General features: G+C 47.0%; 1 protein-coding gene across 3 annotated transcripts in view; it reads right to left on the reverse strand.

The window, feature by feature from the left end:
- The window catches only part of KLHL29 (kelch like family member 29), a 311,231-nt gene extending 291,049 nt beyond the window's left edge, over positions 1-20,182 (reverse strand). For all 3 annotated transcript variants that reach the window (XM_023252071.2, XM_023252069.2, XM_023252070.2), the window contains exon 1: positions 20,057-20,182. The gene's annotated coding sequence lies outside the window, so the exon portion shown is untranslated. The remainder of the gene's footprint in view (positions 1-20,056) is intronic.
- Between the last annotated feature and the right edge of the window lie 2,637 nt (positions 20,183-22,819).

Here is a 22,819-nt window from a genome sequence, read left to right on the forward strand (position 1 = left end):
ATTAAAGGCTTCTATACAACCAAGAAACCATAAATGAATTAAAAAAAATGACACTGGGAAGTATATTTCTAACATTACAACAAAAGGTTAATATCCTCTTATGCATAAGAGCTCTTACAAATCAATAAGAAAAAGATGAATATAAATAGAAAAACAGGCAAAGGACAGGAATGTCAATAAACATAGAAACAAATGCTCCGGCCCACTGGTAATTAAGGGAGCACAGATTGAGACCATGGGATACCATGACTCACCTATCCAACAGACGAAGATATTTTTAAAAATTATAACAGGTAAGAGTAGGGTAAAATGGGTGCTCATGGGCTATTTATGGGAAAGCAAAACAGCATGGGCTTTCTGGGGACGATGTGGCAATACAGATCAACGTCTTCAGTGTGTTCCCCGACCTTTGATTTGGTAACACCAGTTCCAGGAGTTAATCCTAAAGAAATAATCCAAAACGTCTACAGATATTTATGTTCAACAATATCTGATTGCAATGTTATTTATTATAGCAAATAGTAACTGAATTGTCTGAATATCTGACAATAAGAAGTTAGTTAAATAAAAGATGGCACATTACTATAATGGAATGGAATGAAATATAGCCTTTTCAGATCATGTTTCTGAATATGTAATGACAAGAAAAAATCAGTATAGGGTTAAGAGGGAAAAAATGTAGGAGATAAAATTATACATATATATATATATATATATATATATATATATATATATAACACCAATTCTGCTAAAAGTAACAAATAATTCTAAAATGTTAATTGTTTCTATGTCTTAGTGATAAGATTAGCCATGGTTTTTCTTTTTGTTAGAAATTTCCATAAAGAACATTACTCTTATAATTGGCAAGTTATATAATTTTTAAGAGCTCAAACCTTGGTAATTCTATTTCTAGAACTCTATCCAAAACATTCTCTGTATCTCTCATAACCACCCCATGAGGCTGGTAGTATTATCTCCGTGGGACAGAGGCCCTGGGGGTGATGGGCCTCATGTTACCCTCAGAGCTGGGCCTTGTCAGATCTGACACCAAAATTATGAACCAAAATGATACACAAGCCTACCCACCAGAGTGCTATAGTAGAAAAAAATACACCTGATGGAAATGGCTGAATAAACAAGATCGCAGGCATGACTGAATACCATGGAGCATTAAGAAGTGATGTTTAAGAATCAATTTTAAGGATACGGGAAAACGTTCTAACGTAAAAAAACAAGATGCAAAATTTCATCTGCAGCATGGCCCCAGCTACTGTGCAAATGCAAAACAAAAGGGGTGCCTGGGTGGCTCAGTTGGTTGAGCATCTGACTTCGCTCAGGACATGATCTCACAGTTCGTGGATTCGAGCTCCACATCGGGCTCTGTGCTGACAGCTCCAAGCTTGGAGCCTGTTTCACATTCTGTGTTTCCCTCTTTCTCTTTCCCTCCACTTGCACGCGCTCTCTCTCTCTCAAAAATAAATAAACATTAAAAAAATTTTTTTTAAATTCAAACAAAAAGAAAACTAGAAGAAAATATGATAAAATATTAACAGTGGTCATCTCTAGGCAATAGGCTTTTAGAGATTATTACTTACTTTGTTATGCTCAAAAATATTACACACTGGGCATTGCTTTTGTTACCAAAAAATGTTCCACGTTCACTTAAAAAAAAATGAACCACCCATTATAATCCCATTACCCTCTTTCTTACACCTATCTACCCTTTCAGGTCAAGTTGAAGACTCACCTCCTCTATGAAGCCCTCCTTGATTAGCCCATACAGCTCCGCCCTTCTAAAACATGTCTTCAAAGTAAAGCTTTGACTCCTGGCTTCAGAAAACAGTCACATAGGTCTCTACGGACATCACAGCTCTTGGGCTAGACTCCCCCATCAAGTATTCTAGAAGCACAAGGTTGAGGAGCAGGCAAGATATTATTCATGTCTTATATGTGTGGCTGTGAGGTGAGCAGGCTTGTGGAACTGGTGCCAATAGAGCTGCCATTACTATACCTTCTGTGGTTTGGTCCTCGTGGTTGAGGAAAGGGTGGATGATTATTATGAGCAGGAACCAGGCCACGATGAAGTTCCCATAGTCCATAGAAAGTGAAAAAACTCAAGAGTATGGTGCAAATTTTCCAAAACATTTAAGTGTATTCAACTCTCCTGTGTTCTGGGATTATGTCCTTCCTGCTGTTCGGTGTTAAAACGTTCACTGTTCATTGCAACGATGGGGTAAAGAGTAGATGGCAATTTTAATGTGTTACTTAATAAACTAATAACTGGTGACTCCATGCTATTCTCTCCAGTTTCATCGTTTCATGGTCTATAAAATAGTAAACATTGAAATAACTTATTTGGAAAAAAGAAGGGAGTTTAAAGGAGATATAGATATAGATATATAGATAGATATATAGATATATAGATATATATTTGCCATCCAAATAGTATTGGTGCTGATATAACAAAACTAGAATACTGTTACTCTTCAGAGAAGTGAGGAATACCCAATCTAGAATAGCTAGCTCCCTCTTCCCTTTTCCCAATCATTTTCCCTCATTCCATTTACAATTATCTAGATAATACTTTAGTATTTATTTGTTTTTGTTTTTACGCTAACTTTCCTATCGAGAATGTATGTTCCATGAAAATAGGGTCTTAGCCAGGCTCAATGTTGACACACAATAGGTGCCCAATAAATGTTCGTTCAATAAATAAAGGAAGGGACTTGGAAGTAGAGAAGGTGCAGGGTCACTATACTGGGGGACTTTGGTCAGAGTCTTAAAATAACAGAAAAATGAAGTTTAGTACTTAAGTCACTGATGGGTAATACCAGTTCTAGGACTTAATCCTAGCTACATGCTAGCATGTGGTATCTCTTATCTGGAGGAGACTCTTGTAAAGGTTTTCCTTTGGTTCCCAGTCATTCTGGGAGTAAGACATTAACAACACGGTGAGTAAACACAGTGGGCAGAATTCCAGGCCGGTAGCACTGGCTCGCGTGCTGGCAGGACAGAGTAAGTGGAAACCTACATACAACTCAATTGCAAGCTTTTCTCCATCTCCTGCTTCTGATGAACATTCTCCTCCCTCCAGGCCTCTCAGCTTGTCTTTGGGAAACAAATCGTTTTTTCCAGTAGTTGATGAGAAAATGCCCTCTTGTGGGCGTGACTGTGGACCACCTCGACAGTGTCAAAGATTTCTGAAAATGTGGCTATTCAAGAGAATTCCTTCATTAGATATGAAGATTTTTTTTTAATCCCAAACACCAACCCTTTGTTAAAGTGAAAATACATTTTCTAAAGGGCCATTAAAGAGTACTCAATTCACTTCTGCATGTCTAACTTAGGTATGCAAGTTCTGAATATCTTAAACAGCATCATCACAAAGAAAATTATTCTCCTTTCTAAACTTCTGTACGATGTGCTAATGACTGGGTGACTTTTTTTTTATCATCACCCAGAATCTGCCTCCTTTCTGCTCCCAGGAAACCATCACCTGAGATTGACAGGCAGCAATTGAAAATAATAAAATTATGTAAGATGAGCTTGTAATCACCAGCATTTCACAAGAAGCAAAATGCATTTCGCTCTGGCTGAGGAACAGAAAGTTTCTTTCTCATTTTAAATCTGTATCAGAGGTAAAGCCTTCTATTAAAACACAATTCTCTGTACACTTACAGTCTTTGGAAGACTGCCAAGGAGACTATCACGGAAGTGCTGCTGCAGAGAAGCAGGCTGTGCAAGACTTGGGGAGAGCTCCCGAGGAAGAAGAGCAAAGTCTCTGGAATTCTTGGGAGGGCTATGCTCATGGTCACCCCGCCCCTTCTGGAAACACACACACACACACACACACACACACACACACACACTTTCTGGAGGGATGTGGGGAAGGTAAACATTCAGAAAATGCTTCCCTATCTTGCTTTCCAAACACACACACACACACACACACACACACACACACACACACACTGCATTTCTTCTTCCCTTTCTCACTGCTTTTTGGATATGTAGCATCGTCGTCATCATCATCATCACCATCACCATCATCAAACTGTAAACCCCATGGTCCAAGATCTGGTAATTGCAACCTTTTTGCTGGATGCAATTTACAGGTACAAGTGACCACTTGGGGGCATAGTTAGTGGAGAAGGCAGGCACCACATTCAACAAGGCAGGCTTTTAGGGTTTGAAGCCTGTTTCATCAGCTACCTTTAGAAAGCCACCCCTCTCCCCACCGCCCCCCACCACCCCAGTCTTGGATCCTGCAGGAGCCACTGGATGGAACATAACCCTGACAGAATTGTTCACTTAAGGCGAGTCTGATATTCGCTGTGAGGGAGATGTTATGTGGAATTATATGAAATGATTCAATTCCTTCCTCCCTATAAAGCTGGTTGTTGAAAAATTTCTTACACATTATGGCTTGTCTTTTTCACATTTTCATCAGTGTTAGTGTGGGCATGGACACAATATTGCTCACTGTAGGGGTGGTGGGTGGCAAAAATTAACCTTATTAGTGTAGTTAAATTTCTTTCCCCCGTTAGATGAATTTTTATTTTTCCCGTTATAAAAAATATGCTGATCATTTTAAAACTCCAGAGAATTTTAAAGTAGAAAAATGATCACTGTTAACATTATGGTATATTTTTAGCCTTTTTAATCTATGTTCTTTTTGGTTTTAAATACTTGACATCATAGTGCATATATATAACATGTGCTTGATTTCCTTTAATTAACAAAATTTTCCTTCTTAATTAACAATTCTCTCAATATCCAAACTCATGGTAAACTCACTTTAGAAACTTTGTTCTCAATCCCCCAAAAAGTGTGTTGTATTTTTCTTTTTGGTTTCCTGATCAGAAGAAAGGCAAAGAACAGTTTTCATGCCACCATCTTGCCAACCCCACCCCAGTGCCCAAACACATACTCCAAGGATAGGTTTTCCCCAAGACAAACCAGGCTGTGAGGTTCGTAGCTAGGCAGAGGCGAAACATAAACCCAGGCTGGGGGAGAGACAGGGAAGAGAACTGGGAGGGAACAGACAATGCTTGGGAGCCAAATACAGGCTGGGCTTTCACTAAAGACCCCAAAGCCCAGAGATGGAAGATGAACACACAGTTTAGTGTCCTGGAAAAAAGTGTGTCTGGTATGTAGGAAAAAACATGGAACAAAGATCATCCTTTGTGGCTCAGATTTGGATGCATGGTTATTTCACACCCTGGTGAAGGGATCCCTTATTGAGCCACACATTTTAGGGAATAATCCCTACTTCCACATGACAATAACCAACACAGAGAGAACACTCCACGGGGTTTGCACTTTTGCACCCAGGAGAGCTTGAAATAGCACTAGATTCATAGGAAAGAACCCCTCACTTAGACCTGTTGTTCCCGCCCCTCCCCAAGCTGTTCATGATGCTTTTCCCACGTTCTAGGATTTGGGATTCCAGTTCCTGCTCTGCCCCTGACTGGCAAGGCTGAGATGTCATTTCCCTTCTATGGGGCTCGCTTGCTCAAACTGTGCAATGTGCTCAGCGCTGGTCTAGGCCCTTAGGGGTAAATCAACAAAGGTGAGGCAATCAGTCCCCCAGGGGCACACGGTCAGCTGGGGCTCCAATGAGGCGATCACACGGACAATCCCTATGGGCAGGTGGCCTCTCCCAAGGAAGCCATACAGGGCAGGCAGGCTCTGAACTGGGCAGGGAGATGGCCAAGCCTTGTAGAGAAGGAAGAGGGGGAGGGAACTGAGGCTGGCCTCGGCCGGGCCAGAGAACAGCTCCTTGGAACTCGCCGAGAGTCACCGTGTCAACAATGCACGTTTCCTACTCCTGCAGCCACTTCAGGGACTCCGTTCTCTCAAAGAGTAGATCCTTCCTTCCGTCCAACCCATGGGCAGGCATGACTTGCTGGGATGGGCTCCACACTCCACTCCACCATCCTCATGGGCATCACAGGCTCATACATGCCCAGCCGTGCCACCAACATCTCTCAGAGGTGAACTCCATGCAATGCCTCCTTTACCTCCTATGCAAAGCCAAGTCAGGTCTTCCAAGCTTACTTTTCACAGGGGGAGCAGATCTGTTATCTGTATTGGGCTTGTGAGCTTTTGGACCTGGGCCAGGGGCCGGGGATAGACAGACTGAGGCTCCAGAGTGGAGGGAGGGAGACCACAGCAAATATGCTTGCCCTTGTAGGTCCTCCAAATTCTCCTTGCTCCTCGGGGCTTCCCGGTGACTCTGCCCTTCCCCAACCCCCACCCCATGTCACCACAGCTCTCCAGCAAAGAGCTACAGTTCAGATCGTACCCCCACACTCTCCACTTGCATCGTCTGCGTCTCGAGATGAGGCAATGCCCAGGAATGTGGACATTAGGGAAACAACGGAACTGAGCTTTCATACAGATGAATTCTGTCTGAGTTCCTGGAAGGCAGGAATTTCCCTCCCACCCCTAATTTCCTATAAGCCCGATACAGGCAGAACAGAGGGCAGCAAAGCTATTATTAGTGTCATTACATGAGGTAGCTATGTTCCAAGAGACGAAGTAAGATCCCACCATTTCTAGGAGGCCCTGCTGGGATGCTGAGGCCAGATCTACCTGGCAGTGAAGGCCACGGCTCTTCAGCATAAGGCCTCACTTCTTCATGACAGGAGACACTGCCCAGAACTATGTAAAAAAGAGACACTGACTTCAGAGTCAGGCTATAGATTCGCTGGAGAATGGGCAGCAGAGAGGGCAAAGTCACTGTAAGGAGAGACTAGCTGATGCTTCAGTCTCAGCCTAAAGGTGTTAACGTGGCTGCTGAAAAAACATGTTAACGGGGCCAGAGGCTCCAAACCAGAGGAAGGGGCCAGGCTGGGAACTGGCCACGCCAGTCACGCCCTGAGAAGAGGGTGCTCTGCCCCCACACTCTGCCCCACAGGCATCCAGTCACTTCTGCAGGTGGCCACCTGAGCTGGGGATGGTACTGTCACAGCCCAGGGACACTGACTTTTAAGGCCACCCACCAACCTTCTGCCAAGCAGCCTCTTGATATTTAGCTTCCCGGTGATGTACCTTCAGGGGAGAAATCAGTTCAGTGGCTATCTTATTTCTAGTGTAAATCACCAAAATGCCATCACCTAGAGACTGTTCAACTCAGGGTATGCTGCCGGTCAAGTTGGAAAACCCCAAGCATGGAGAACTTGTATGGTAACCCCAACCTGTGGAGACACCCTCAACTGGCTAACTAACATCCTCACCTGCTGGTGGGTGTCTCCAAACATGGGGCCACATGATGTCTATCCATAGGAGAACAGACATGCGGCAAACTGTGGTACCGCCATGGAATGCTACTTAACAATAAAGAATGACCTACAGAGACACGTGTCAACATGGAGAAGTGGCACACGGTATGCCGAGTGAAACCAGCTGGGCACAGAAAGAGAACACAGTGTATGTTTCTGTTTCTATAAAAGTCAACAGCAGGCGAAGCTAATCTATGGTGAGTGACATCAGAAGGCAGTTGGAGGGCAGAAGGGGGATGGCTTGGAGAGGGGCACAGGGAACCTTCTGGGGTGATGGAAATGTTTTAGATCTTGTTTTGAACAGTAGCCATGCAGGTATATACAATTACTGACACTTGCAGAAATGCACATTTAAGATCTGTGGACTTGATTGTATTGGCCTCAACTATTGTACTTCAAAAAACAAAAAAAGTAAAAACAATGTGAAACCACAGGGCTGAGGACACAGCAAGTGCTCTCAATAAAAGCTGCTGCACTGTTAAAGTACATGCCTCCCCCCACTGCCCGGGCAAACTGTTTCAAGAATTTATTAGGAGAGCCAGTTTGGAATATGTTTTTTGAGAAGGCTGTTTTTTTTTTTTTTTTATTGTGGCTAAAATACATAAAATTTACCATCTTAACCATTTAAGTGTACAGTCCATCGTCATTAAGTATATTCACATTGTTGTGCAACCAACACCCACCATTCATCTCCAGAACTTTTTCATCTTTCCAAACTGAAAGTCTGTACCCATTAAAAAGAAATCCCCATTCCCCTCCCCTCCCAGCCCCCGGCAGCTACAATCCTACTTTCTGTCCATATGGATCTGACTACTCTAGGCACTGCATATATGGGGATTCATACAATATATGTCCTTTTGTGACTGGCTTATTTCACTTAGCACAAGGTCTTCAAATCCATCCATGTCATAGTGTATGTCAGAATTTCCTTTCCTTTTAAGGCTGCATAATATTCCGATGTATGTACAATCCACCTTTGATGTATCCATTCACTTGTTGATGGACACCTGGGTTGCTTCCAACTTTTGGCTATTGTGAATAATGCTGCGACGAACATGGGTGTATAAATATCTGAGTCCTTGCTTTTCCCTTCTTTTAGATATATACCCACAGAAATTGCTGAATCATATGGGAATTGTATGTTTAATTTTTTGAGGAAATGCCACATGGTTTCCATAGCGGTTCTGCCATTTTGCATTCCCACCAACAGTGCATAAGGTTTCCAATTTTTCCACAACTCCACCAGCAATCGCTATTTTCTGTTTTTTAAAAAAGCTTTATAATAGTCCTCCTAATGGATGTGAAGTGGTATCTTCATTATGGTTTTGATTTGCATTATCCTAATTATCGGTGATGTTGAACATCTTTTCATGTGCTTATTTAGCCACTGGTCTATCTTCTTTGGAGAAATGTCCTTTCAAGCCCTTTGCCCATTATTTAATCAGGCTGTTTGCTGTTGAGTCGAAAGTAAAGAAGATTTAATGGTAACTCCGCACAGGTCTGAGAACCCAGTCTTGCCCTCCCCACTGTCATAAGCTCAGTCCCCAGATGTCAACCTCACATCCCTTATACCTAACTCACCCCCTCCCACCCCCACCCCCCATGGGTCACATGGAACACAGGAGCAAAGAGTTAGGATAAGCAACTTGCCTTCCCCCTTTGCCTAGGACCGAAGAGACCATCACTGGCTCAGGTGTCTATTCCAGATATCAAAACATGTTTCTGAAGTCCAGATGTCCTGGGAGGCGTATCCGAAATAAAAACAGCTGACAGTTAGAGCTGGCTCTCGAACTGTGACTTGACAGTTCAGTGAGTGCCTGCCCCAGCCCTGCAGCCTCCACTAGGAGTCTGCACCAACAAAGATAGCTTTTTGTGGTTTCTGCAGAATCTAGGAGAGAAGGCTTAAATTTGTAGGTGAGAACGTGAGCGGGGCAGGAATGTCCTTCTCACTCTGGGATATGAGGGAGACAGCATGGGGAGAGGCAGGGCTGTCGTCTAGAAACCTAGGGCCGGAGCCCTCACCACAGGATGATGGTTTGCGTGGTCTATGTCAGCAAAGCAGAAGCCTGAGCTGCTTCCCTCCTGGTCTCTCCACGGCCACCTGTAACCTTCCCTGCGTGTCCCAGTTACGGGCGCCTTCCGTGTTGTACAGCCCACATCCGTGGATCTCTGCACGGCCAGCCTTCTCCCCAATGGGTCTCAGAACATGACCTGTCAGATACCTGGGGCCAGGGAGGAAATGTCCCTTCCAGTACGAGGGAGGTAGTGCTTCATAGAGAGGAAAAAAGTGACTTCCATGATGCACGGTTCCCATGAAAATAATTGTTCTCCTCTCGGGGTGGGGAAGGAGGAAATTTTATTTTATTTTTTTTATTTTTATTATTTTTTTTATTTTTGGGACAGAGAGAGACAGAGCATGAACGGGGGAGGGGCAGAGAGAGAGGGAGACACAGAATCGGAAACAGGCTCCAGGCTCCGAGCCATCAGCCCAGAGCCTGACGCGGGGCTCGAACTCACGGACCGCGAGATCGTGACCTGGCTGAAGTCGGACGCTTAACCGACTGCACCACCCAGGCGCCCCATGGAGGAAATTTTAAATCTTAATGCGAAAAGCAGTTTCCCCATGGCTCATGAAGCAATCCAGGTGTTTCTTTCTTTGCAACGCATTGCCATAGATTGGTAGATTGAGATGCTCTGGCTCTTTCACTTGGCACACCTAGGCTTCTGCAAGAAGTATGTTCCTTTCACAGTTTGAATATTACTCAAGTTTTGATGATTAAAGCTGGTTGGAACAGCATGAACCGAATAGATTACAGCACTCTATTTACAGCAGACTCTTCGCTAGCAAGATCAGCCAGACACACGTGCTGCACGCAGCCTCCGCGTCTCAGCAGCCTGGCTTCCCAATGCGGTACTTACACTTCCCAAATTCCGTGGTGCTCTTTGCTTTGGGTTCAGAAAGCCAGACTCAGAGCATGGGCATCTTATATTTCTTCACATCAACCAAATAAGCGAAATTAATGGGAAAATAACCTGCCCATATCTCAAGAGGTCAAAATCGTGCAGAAATGCAACAAAATGACCTCAAGATTGACATGGGTATGAGCTCGCTCTCACTCAGCATCGGAGAGATGGACAGGGGGTGCACATGAACCCCGAGCAGGTGCCCCTCATTATAGCCCACCCAGAATGGCAATCCTATTCTGGACAGGACGCACCAGGCAGGTGCCCCCACCATGGTGAGCACTGCTGCACTGGCCAGAATTCAGTCTGCTTGTTATCCTGAAGGTAGAGAAGTTGGCCTCATTAATGAGGGATTCTACACGGGAGCTTTAGAAAATCACCGCACAGGATTTGGCAAGACAACCATACTTGGGCTTCCATGCTGCACTCTACACCCATCTGTGATAAAGGACCAGGTTTGGGGGTTTTGTTGGTATCCTGAACCCATTAAAACCATACTGTGGTCCTGCCACGTATGGCTAGACAACAGCTCACACCACATAGCACTCTCTGGGCAACTTATGTGGGAGTCTGACCGGGCCCAAACTGGTCTGTCTGTACCTTGTTGGATAAGCCTCAGAATCATGCTCGTGGCTGTCAAGGCGATGTCAAATGCAACAGAAGTTTCTAAACGCTAACTTCCAATTTATCTTGTCGCACACTGGTAACAGTCTGAGGACTAGGCCCAAAGTGGCACTGCTTTCTACTCCTCTCTCCTGGCTTGGAGAGCCTGGCCAATGGCAGCAGTAGCCAACCCATGTGGTTAGGCAGAACTGAATGGACCTCCACAGCAGCATTCATGATCAGGTTACTCCTCCTTTGGTCTGTCTCCCAGAACTTCCCAGGAAATTCCTGGCCTAGATCACTCATTGACCTTACTGTACCTGCTTTCTATATGCTCCATGAGAAGCCATAAGCTTCTGTGTTAGTCTGGGAGTTCTCCTCGTTGGGACCTTGTCTCAGGGTGTCTAATAGGGAGAACCCAACATGGGCTAAGATCCGAGGCTGAAAGACAAAGATGGTCCTTGCTCTTTGGGGGACCATGATGCCCAAGACGAACCCAGCAATAACCACTTGTTCATGTGATCTGGAGCAGAACCCAAGCCATCCGTAGACACAGACAGCACTTGTGACATGCTGGGCACTGTTCTAGGCACTTTGTAAATGGGAACTCATGTAATTCTCAGATGTTCGCTTCTGGTACGTTTAAGTTAGCGCCCCTTAAGAAGCCTCTGGCCATGAAGAGAAGCGATGTCAGACCCAAGCCTTCAAGATAACTCAGAATCAAATGGTGATGGCAGCACGTTTAAGTGTGAAGATATCTGCAATCATATCGGTGGGCCTCTGTGTCTTTGAGTTTATTGCAGGCCTTCAAAGAAAATTAGCTGGACCTCAACTTATCACACCAGCCACGGCAATCAGTGAGCAATGAGGCTAAATGTGTAATTACTGTGTTATTTTAATAAGCAATTTATACTCTGTATGAAAGGGGATATTGGCTCCCTTCCTTTTGCAGAGGTTGGCAGTTGTTGGCAGGCCAGGCTTGTTCATCCCTTTAACCCATCCAGCACCGTGTTTGTCGCTCTGACCTCTGGCAAACGCTCTCTCTAGAACTCATCTGAAAAATGGGAATAATGCCGCCGTGTCAGCCGGTGAGCAACGAGTGAGATGCCACGGGAAAGGAGCGGGTCCTTCCACTGTGCCTGCTCAGTAAATAGTTACTGGGCCTGCGCTCATTTAGAAGCTCCAGCAGCTGCATATCCATCATTAAAGTTCCTCCAGAGGCTCAGTTCAGTTGCAGTTTTGCTCCACGAGCAAACGCGCAAAGCTGATGGGTGAAAAAGAGACGGTAAAAAAGGAAGTGTATTCAAACCCTGGTTTCACGGTCCCCCGCCACCTCTCAGTGTCGCTAAACATCCAACAGGAAAACAGGGCCGATCTGGCAACAGTTAGCTCTCTAATTTGGCCTAAGCCTTTGACTAGGTTTTGCTTTTTCACATGACAGAAAGAGTCCTCTGGTCTGTTCTTGCCTCGCTGCCTCTGCCCTAACCCTGCTGCTCAGAGCTTTGCGGGGAGGCTTGACAAAAAAGAAAGCCTCATGCCTGATTTTACCTTTAGGGTGGAAACCAGCCCAGGAGCGAGGATGGGGGAGGTGTGGAGCTAGACAGGCAGGTGCACAGGAGTGGCTTGCACCAACCCGTTGCCCTCTGCAGTCCAGCCCTTCCCTGGCACTTCCTGTGTGGTCACTTAGTTACAGGTTTGATCACAGACACCGAAACCATGCTTTTCTTGTGGTGAATTTCAAACTGGTGGAGCCTTCCTCAGCTGAACGAGGTTTGGAATAGTTAAAGTAAGGAGCAGACATAGCTTTGTAGTGTCTGTTCCAAGCTCTATTCACATCCTCTACCCATCTCCCCCTTCCCTCCCAAAAAAACAGACCTGAAGAATAAAAAAAAATAGGAATTTCTAGCTGTACTATTTTTCTTTAAAACAATGCTTATTTTAAATTAAAAAATCTGGTGGGGATAACACCTTGCAAATATGATACAAAGAATGGACTTTGTGTCAACTCTCAAAAGTGCCAAATAGATTCAAGTTATCATGGGAATGAAGAAGCTCCAAGAAAATTAGTCTTCAAAGTCTCAAGTCATAAATCCTAGAAGATTCCATTTAGATTAGTTGGAATTCATCAACAAGCATATTTAATAGATATGTGCCCAAATATAGCATCTAAAATTCCACACAATGGACAACCATGAAGATATAACTGCATAGCCACTGAGTAAAAAGAAAATCCAAAAGTAGGCTTCGATGTCTATTACCTGACACCTTCTCTGGGAATAAATTTATGCAGACAAACATTTTCACTCTGAAGTTTTGTGCCTAGCACTGTGTTAGGCACTGGGATTCAAAAGTGAACAAATCCTAGATCAGTCTTTAGTGCAGATACATCCAGAAGGATGTATCTTGAATTCTTTGTACATCATTTCTGTTCTTCAATTTGCTATTTATTTATTCCACTGTCTTAATACAGAAACAGATGCCATTCAAGCATCCGGAAGTTTTCTCTTTAGCATTCCAGGAACTAGAGTAAATGGAAGCAGGTGGGCAAATATAAAAGTACCGTGAATGTTGGTCAGCCCTGGTTAATATTCTTATTTAAGCTCACATTCCTTCTAACAGAATTATTTTATTTAAAATATTAATTAGCACAGGGGCGCTTGGGTGGTTCAGTCAGTTAAGCGTCCGACTTGGGCTCAGATCATGATCTCCTGGTTCATGAGTTCAAGCCCCGCTTGGGGCTCTGTGCTGACAGCTCAGAGCCTGGAGCCTGCTTTGGATTTTGTGTCTCCCTCTCTCTGCCCTTCCCCTACTCACACTCTGTCTCTCTCTCTTTCAAAAATAAACAAACACTAAAAAAAAAATGCATAAAATAAAATGTTAATTAGCACAGACAAAACACAGTACCTGGCAAATAAAAGGCAGTGTGAGGTAGTGCAAATGCACTGAGACCCAGTCTAGAGGATCAGAAACACATACACACACATGGAAAAGACAAGACAAAACAGAGTGGTAGCTGACGGATCTGGGTTCAAACAGCTGTACGGCGTGGCTAGATTTGTGGTCTCGGGCCAGCTGATTACCTTTCTGAGCCTCATCTTCATTTGTAAAATGTGGATAATCCCTACCTTGCAGAGCTGATATGGGGATTAGAAATAATATATGTAAAGTACTAAAATATAGTGGGCAATCATAACTGGAAGCTATTATTATTATATTATTAGCATTTGTTACAGGTTTGATGATTGAATAATAGGTAAATTAGCTGACCTCTAAAATCCGTGTCAACTCTAAAATTATGATACTAAAAAATGGAATTAAAAGTTCATATATCAAATCCACTTAAAGATATTTTTAACCATTTTAATTGTGATGCAAATCTCTATGCTTTTCAAAGTAAGTCCTGATAATGAGACTCGTAAGAGTACAATATATATACACACCGCGGTATACCATGAAAACAGTCATGGTCAAGTTTAGCAGGATGGGTATCTACGGCTTCTGAGGTCTCCAGGGGTTGCTGCTGCCAATTCTACTTCGCCTAAGCTCTCCTTTTGAGAACACTTCTCTAGGCCAGACACTGGGATGCACGTTTGACTGGGGCAATCTTGGCCACGATGATTCCCTTCATCTTCAAAAGACAGAACGGAAGCTTACTGAGATTAAGGATCATTCCAAGGTCACACAGCTAGGAGGCAGCAGGGAGTGGACTTCAATTTTGACTCTAAGCCCTTGTCTTTACCCACTCTGCAATGTTGCTGCAACTCAGACAAGCCCTAAAAGCTAAACATAAGAGATTCGAGAGACTTGCCAGGAAATGTACACACAGAGAAGGAAGAAATTTCAGTCACATCTACTGCATTCTTTATTTGACTCTATTCTGTTGTCTGCATTCTCACCAAGTCTCTTAAAGAGAAGATCAGTGTAGGGGCGACTGGGTGGCTCAGTTGGTTAAGCACCCAACTTGGGCTCAGGTCATGATCTTGTGGTTGGTGAGTTTGAGCCCACAGCTCAAACCATAGCTCAGAGTTTGAGTCTGAGCTCTGTGCTGACAGCTCAGAGCCTGGAGTCTGCTTTGGATTCTGTGTCTTCCTCTCTCTCTGCCAGTCCCCTGCTCACGCTCTATCTCTCCATCTCTCTCAAAAATAAACAAACATTAAAAAATTAAAAAAAAAAGAGATCAGTGTAATATATTAGTGTAAAAAGTGGTAGAATACAGTTATCCTTCCTCTCGGTAAATATCCAAAAGAATTGAAAGCAGGATCTCAAAGAACTATTTCTACACCCATAGACATATATTGGAAGATTCCACTTACATGAAGTATCTAAAGTAGTCAAATTTATAGAAACAAAGTAGAATGGTGGTTGCCAGGGACTGGGAAAAGGGGAAACGGGCAGTAGATGTTTAAGGGGTAGAAGGTTTCAGTTTTGCATGATGAGAACATTCTGGATATCCATTGCACAACAATGTGGATATTAATACTACAGAACTAAACACTTAAAAGGTAAAGATGGTAAATCTTATGGTATGTGTTTTTTTAACCAAATTTTTTTAAAAAAGAAAGAAAAGTGGCAGAATATATATTTGTATATATGTAAGTATATATGTTTTTATATATATTTATGTATATGTGTGTATCCTTAAAAGAGTTAATGGTTTAAAATTTTCAAAACCCTATAAATAATTATAAAAACTGATACCTGTGGGGCCAATAGCAGCCTTTGAATGTCTGGGGAGCTGAACTCTTTCTTGGCCCAAACCCGATGCCCTACCCTAACAGTGCTCAACTGTTCTGTTCTAGCTTCTGAATCACTACCTGCTACCCCAGAATACCAAGAATCAATGAACTGTCTGAATTTCATGCAGATATCCTCTCCCAAGGGAAATGAGAACTCTTCCCCTTCCCACCCTAAAGGTGGAAATGCCCCAAGACAATTACGTTCATTTCACGAATAGCTGTGTTGCTAATGATCAACTTGCCTCACCTTCATTTGCAGCTCCAATTTCCCTGTTTTCAAAGTGATTTCTTTGAAGAAAGTACAGACTACCTTCCTGACCTAGGACTTTGGGAAAATAAGCGTGTAGCTGTTATAGGAAGAACCACAGGATTTGCTTTTAGAGCGGTCCTGATCTCTGGTCATTTTTGATACAACAGGCAGATAAAGAATTCTGACTCACTTTTCCTTCTTAACCAAAATTATTCAGACCATTTCTATGGTAAAATTTACTTCAGATGAAGTACTCTCCAGTGATTAGGTCATCCAATTTTTGTAGCATATTGGGAAATGACCCTCAATTTCCTGAGTATAGCAAATGGCCATCTACTGCACAAACTGCAAATATTCTCCTGGTTTCTAAACAATTTGGGTCTCCATATGATTTATCTGTCCACAAAGAGATTTCTTATTCTCCAGTCATCTGACATGGTTTCTGCCTTGGTTTATCTTCACCTGTCACAACCTATGGCTGGATTTCTTACTTATGGTGTTTCTTCCTCCCCCTACCCCCAAGTAGGCATTTAGTTGACCGATTATAGAATCACAAGGTTGGTTATAATTCCGTTTCTCCATCTGACTTTGAACTTAAGTGTTCCAATTACTTCGCTTGATCCTAATAAGTCAGTAGCGTGCTAATGCTTGCCTTGATATTTCTGAAATATACAGGGTGTGATTAGCATGGGACTGCATCATTAGAAAGCAAAATGAAAGCGGGTGAGCAAAATCATGGCTCGCATTTAAGCAAAGCTGCCTGTTCAGTGAACTCACAATGTTACAATGATCCTAGGGACACTATATGCTATAACTAAATGTATATTGTATTTGGAAAAATCCTCTGACACTCTGGAGCCGTTTGTCTTTTGCTACTACTAGAAAAGATCCTAGAAGGATCGGCCTGGCCCAATATACAAACTTCAGAAGTCTGTTTAAGCATATATAGCTGAAGACATAAAGGATCCTTAAACCATAATAGGGTAGGGAAAAAAATAAAATGAAGAAGGAAAGAAGGAAGGAAGGGAGGGAGGGAGGGAGGGAGGGAGGGAGGGAGGGAGGGAGGAAGGAAGGAAGGAAGGAAGGAAGGAAGGAAGGAAGGAAGGAAAATCTTTAGTCAATTCTGCTGGATTGTACTGATATGTGGGGGCCATAAAACAAGAAAGCTTTATGGTAAGCCTGTTGGAAGAAAAAAAAAATACCCATGCATACATACATATCATATGGGATGCTAAAAAACTACACTAGCATCAGTGGTGCTGAGGCTATTAAAATTTTTTAATCCCTTTATATCTGTGTATAACCAGGAATAGTGTAAACTTTTGGAAACTAGCAGGAAAAAAAAGGAACCAGTTTAAACTGGGAATGATATACAGCCAAATCAATTGATAAATGAAAGAAAAAAAAGATTGCACAACTGAAATTGATGCCAAAGATTTATAAGGTTGACTAAGTAAACAAAAATGGAATGGATCACCATGGAAATGCATGAATATTGAAATAGGCAAGATTTGAATAGACTAATGATACGCCTCACTTAGACTGACAGGTGTTGATAACAACTCTGACACTCAATCCACACCAACATCCACACTTCTAACATGTTTATTCCTAGAAAACAGGAGCTGATTTAAAGGTTCCTTTGGTAAGAGCTTCTACAAAAAATACATTTTCTAAATCTTAAAGAGACTAACTCAATTCTCATCTACTTGAAAAACAAAAAAGGGTTTTATCTATTTGCTTTCTGGATATGAGGAGCTGCAGTTAGCAGAAGTCATTCTCTTGGGCTCCAGTCTTTGTTCCAAGAAACCTCTCACAAAACTGAATTCTCGCTCTGGCTTATCTCCCACACTGAGTACTTGAAGTATGACCACCACTCATTAGAAACATAATTAAAAAGACACAACACTAGATCCTCCCCCCCCACCCCCAAGCACATACAGATGAAAACCAATAATCCTTAAATCTATTTGTTACCATAGCTACCATAGGATTTTTTTTTTTTTAATTTCAGTACAACTCTAGGTATTTCGTTTGGATTGTTGCTTGCAAATGAAAGTTGGAGACCTATAAATTTCTGTTAACTGTGTAGAAATGGGGAGACAGAAGAAAATGTTTCTCTTAATCACAATTATGGTTTATAAGATGCTTGTAAAGTTATTAAAATTGGTTAAATGCATCAGCCCATAAACCAATTTAAATGTCATTAAATTCATATAGAGTTTAAGGACACATATGCTAGTAATTCCCTTATTTATAGCAGGATGATAAATTAAGTGCACTCAGAACAATGCATGGGACAGAGACTGTATTCATCAGTGGCACACAGCTCCCTCCATACATGTAGAAACACCTAGACTATGTGACCACTCATATACATGCATACCAACCAGCCTTTAAAAGTATTCACCTGTGCATTACAGGGCAACGATTTCACCAGGTGCCAGGATGAGCAATCTGTAAAATTGTTCATCATCCCCCTAAGAGTGAAAAAAGTTACCTTTACACTCCCCCAATATCATTTTTTAAAACATCAGGAATGAAGTGGACGAATTAAATCTGCCATTCATCCTAAACCGAAATAATTCCTTAAATCTGCTCTCCTAGGGCTGAGCTGGACAGAAGACCACACAGCAAGGGGAGGAACTCTGTAGGGACCAGACAGATGACTTTAAAGAGACTGAAATTAGGGTAAATACAGCTGTAACCAGGACAGATCTGTCACTGCAAGAGGTGTCCAAATCCCGGCGTAGCTCGGCTGATGAGAGGCTGGAGCCTGTATCAGTGGAGCCTGACTGTCCCTGAGCTGACGAAGTGGAAGTTTCGCGGGCAGAAGCAGCAAGGCGTCCTCAACGGTCCGGTCCCTCCAGCGCCGAGGTCTCGCCTAATACTACATAAATACCTGCGTCCACGATTCGCCCCGGGCGCGCCGCGGCGCCAGCACCGTAGGGCAGGGGAGCGTTTTCAGAGCAGCAGGGATGGTAAAGGCGGCGGCTCCTTACCCATCAGCATCCCCAGAGACCCGCCAGAGGACCCGCCAACTGACCCCGTTTGCGATTGGGTTCCAGAGCCCAGGAAAGACAACTGGCTTCTCGACTGGTGGACCCAGGCATCCGAGACTTGCTCTCTGAGCCCACCCCTCCTCGGTGACGGTTGGACGCAGGCAGGCAGCGCGTCCCCGCCTTCCCCAGCCAACGCAGACCCGACCTGCCCCCCGGAGCAGCCTCGGACCTGCCCCGGCTCTCGGGCCCCGGGCTAGTGCGCCCCTCCCTCGGGGCCCGGGGCCCGGGGCCCGCGCTGCCCAGCGCCCGCACCCGCGCGGCTACCGCAGAAAACCCTCGCGCTCTCGGCCCGCTCCAGGCCACGGAGACACGGACGTGAGCCCTCGGCCACCCTGCACCCCCGCCGGGGTCGGGGCGCGCGTCCACACTCCCACATTGCACACCTCGGGGTCCACACTATCCCACACATAAACAACCCCTCCCCACCCTACACCACGTCCTCGTCCCTTCACCATCCCCGTGGGCTCTCTTTTCGGCGCCCCCCAAAAACGCTGGCACCCATAAGGTGTTAAGGGAAGGGGGGTCACAACAAGGTCTGTGCGGGTTCCCTCCTCATGGTTTTTCAAGCTCCTCCACCTCGAAAGTTACTTCGGATTGAGTGAAGACACCTGGTCCCCAAAAGCGGGGTCTGCGGACGCCAATCGGCAAAACCCCAACCCGGCTTCCGGCTGCACAGAAGCGCGCGCCTCCCCAAAGGGCAGGGCGCGCGGCCGCCCCCGGGGTCCAGCCCTTCGGTGCCTCCTCCTGGCCCCCAGCCCGGCGCGGGCCCTGGGCCGCTCTGGGGAGGTGGCCTGGAGGGGAACGCGCACTGCCGGGCCCAGCCAGGAGGGTGCCGCGGCCGGGGTCACACTTGCCTCCAGCACCCCCGACCAGCGCGACATTGGCCCTGGGCAGCCCCAGCGCATACACACCCGGGGGCAGGAAGTTTTTTTTTCCCCTCTTTCCCCCCTTGGAGCAGCGCAGGCGCAAGGGCTCCTGCAGCCTTGCGAGTCCAGACGCGGGAGGCTCCTGCCGCCGCCGCCGCCGCCGCCGCGGGAGCCGAGCCCAGCGTTCCGGGTTCTCGGGCCCCGCTCCCAAGCCCGGCCCGGCCCCGCGCAGCCTCCAGGACCCAGGGTCCCCGGCGCCGCATCCTTGGCGCCCTAGCCTGGCTCTTACCTCCGGCCGCGCCGCTCCGGCCCCGGCCCGACGCGCAGAGAGCCGGGGGTCGCTGGTGGGCGCAGGAGGGCTGATGGATAGGGGACGGCGCCGGCGGGTAGCGGTAGCTGGGGCCGCTCGGGTCCTGGCCGGGAGAAACGGATCCAGGTCCACCTCCTCGCGTTCCTCCTCTCCGCCGTCTCCCCCTTTTCCTTCTCCTCCTCCTCTTCCTCCTCCTCCTCCTCCTCCTCCTCCTCCGCCGCCGCCGCCGCCGCCTCCCGGCAGCCCAGGGAGGATGCCCGGGAGAGGGAAGTCAGTCCTTCTGCCTGTCAGCCTGTGCGGCTACGCGCGGCGCGGCGCGGCTCTCACCGAGGCGGCGGCGGCGGCGGCTCCGGCAGCATCGCCCCCGCCCTCTCCCCGCAGCCGCGGCGGCCGCGGGGCTGGGGCTGCTCCGGGCTCGGGGCTCGGGCTCCGGGCGGGGGCTGCGCTCAGGCGCGGCGGCCGCCGGGGCTGCGGGCTGGCGCTGCGGAGCCGGGGCCGGGGCTGGAGCTGCAGCTAGATCCGCGGCGGCGGGGACGGCGGCGCGGGGGCTGGCGCGGCCGCGGCGCGGGGACCATGCTCCCTTCTGGCTCGCTCCGCTCCGGGTACCGTCTTCTTTAGCTGCGAGGGAGGCGGGCTTCGGCGCGCAGCCAGGGGCGGGCGGAGCCAATCACGGGCGCCGGAGTGGGCGGGGGTGGAGGGTGGGGGAGGCGGGGCGCCCCCGGCCGGGCACCCGGCGCTGCTCCCCGGGCCCAAGGGATCCCCGGCAGCGGCGCGCCCGGCCCGGGCCGGAGTGCCGGCGGGTGTGTCCGTGCGTCCGTCCGCCGCCCCCGCCCACCCCCACCCCCCCAGCGGCGGCTCCCGGCGCGCCCGGCTCGGCGGCCGCGCCCGCTCGATGCGCCGTGCGTGGTCCCGGCTGCTCGGCCCCGGCCTCCCGGCCCCGCCGTCCCCGGGTTGGTGGACGCGGCCGAGGCGAGCTCCCCGGCTGCTCTCAACACCTGAGGAAACTGGCGGAAAAGTTTGAGAACGAAAAGTCCAATCGTCTTTCAGCTTCCGCCCTCCCTAGGACACTCCAGCCACGGAAGGGAGCAGGAATTGTTCAAATCTCCGAAGAACCACGACTAGCCCAGCCCGCCCGTCCAGACCACAGGCCCCCTCGTCCGTGCACTCGACTCTCCTCAGTGCACGCGGACTTTCCTGTTTACACTGACCCACTCGAATCCACTCGACCTCGCTGTTTAGTCAGCCCTTACTCAGGCCACACCAGCCTTGCTTGTCTACACACCCGTCCCCCTCTCACGGTCTACACCGACTTTCTCAGCCCCTTCACCTTTCTGTCTACACTTGCCGTCCACACAGATCCTAACGTCAACTCTAACAGGAAAGGTTTGGCTGGAGGCCCGTGGCAGCCCCCAGTGCGGACTTTTCCATTAGGCCAGAACATTCCATTTCAGCACCAGCCTTCCCTGGTAACTCTCTAGCTCTGGTTTTTATTCCCTGACCTCTCCCTCCTCCCCTACCTCCCCCTCGTCTGGTTTTGAATTTCAGAGGAAATATATCCCCTACCCCCAGTCTAAATGTAATGTTGGTGGATTTCAACCTCCTCCCCCCACCCCACCCCCACCCCCACCCCCACCCCCACCCCCACCCCCACCGCCACCCGGCTCTCCCTAGTGAAGCTGTGGATGCCTGAGGCCTGGGTAGCAATTGGGGAGGGGTGTGGTAAGGCGGGGAGCGGCGGGCTTCTGGGCTGGAACTGGGAGGAGCCGGCCCGGGGCGGGCTGTGCCGGGCCCCGCCCCCATCCGCTGGGGCCGCGGGAGCACTCGGTCCGCAAATCCCCTGCGCTCGGCTCACTCCTGTGATGTCTGAATCCAGGCCTCTGCTCTCCTTGGCTGTAAACTCAGTGCAGGGATTGTGTCTTCTTTAATATCTTGTGGGAAGCAGAGTACAGTGTGGCGGCTGATAAATAATAAATAATAATAATCTACTGAGGGTAGCAGGAGGACTGTCAGCGAAAGGGAATGAGGACACCAGGGAGATGGCACTTTGGTGTCAGAGTAACTGCATTTCCTGCAAGAAGAAAATGTGGAGTAAAGTTTTGGTGTGTGAAGCCTGAGGACAGGGGAGGGGACAAGGCAAGGCACTGCAGGGAGGAATCCACCCGTGATGAGGAGGTCAGCTGGGCAATCCGGTGTCTCTTCAAGAAGAGTGCCTGATGGAGGGTGCCTGGGAGGGGAAGCAGTGGGGGGGGGGGGGGCGGGAGTAGGGGAAGGAGAGCTTTCCAAGGGTTCTCAACAACACCTGAAGGGGAAGAGGTGGCTTGAATGCTAAGTTCTTAAAATGGTGTATAAAAAGTGATTGGAGAGTAATGTAGATAAGAAAATGGAGAAAGAGGCATTACTTGGGATTTTTTTAAAAGACAGGTAACAGGTAACAACAGGTAACACCTCAAGCAATGTAAGGCAAAGAAGAGGGGAACAAAGGCCCAGGGTGAGTTCTTGTTCATTCATGTTGTAGGAAGCCACCCTCTAAATGATCCACATGATTCACCACGTACGAGCAAAAGCAGGAATCCCCTCCGCGGCTACGTTCCGGAGCAGTGGCATGTAGGACAGCAAAGAGTAGTTTGGGTGCGCAGGGTCTGGGGTAGGTCGACTTCCGGCGATCTGAGGCACTCCTAATGTCTTACAGATAGTTTTTTTTTTTTCAACGTTTATTTATTTTGGGGACAGAGAGAGACAGAG

Source organism: Felis catus, chromosome A3 (genome assembly GCF_018350175.1).
Source record: "Felis catus isolate Fca126 chromosome A3, F.catus_Fca126_mat1.0, whole genome shotgun sequence".
In the NCBI taxonomy this organism is placed as follows: domain Eukaryota; kingdom Metazoa; phylum Chordata; class Mammalia; order Carnivora; family Felidae; genus Felis; species Felis catus.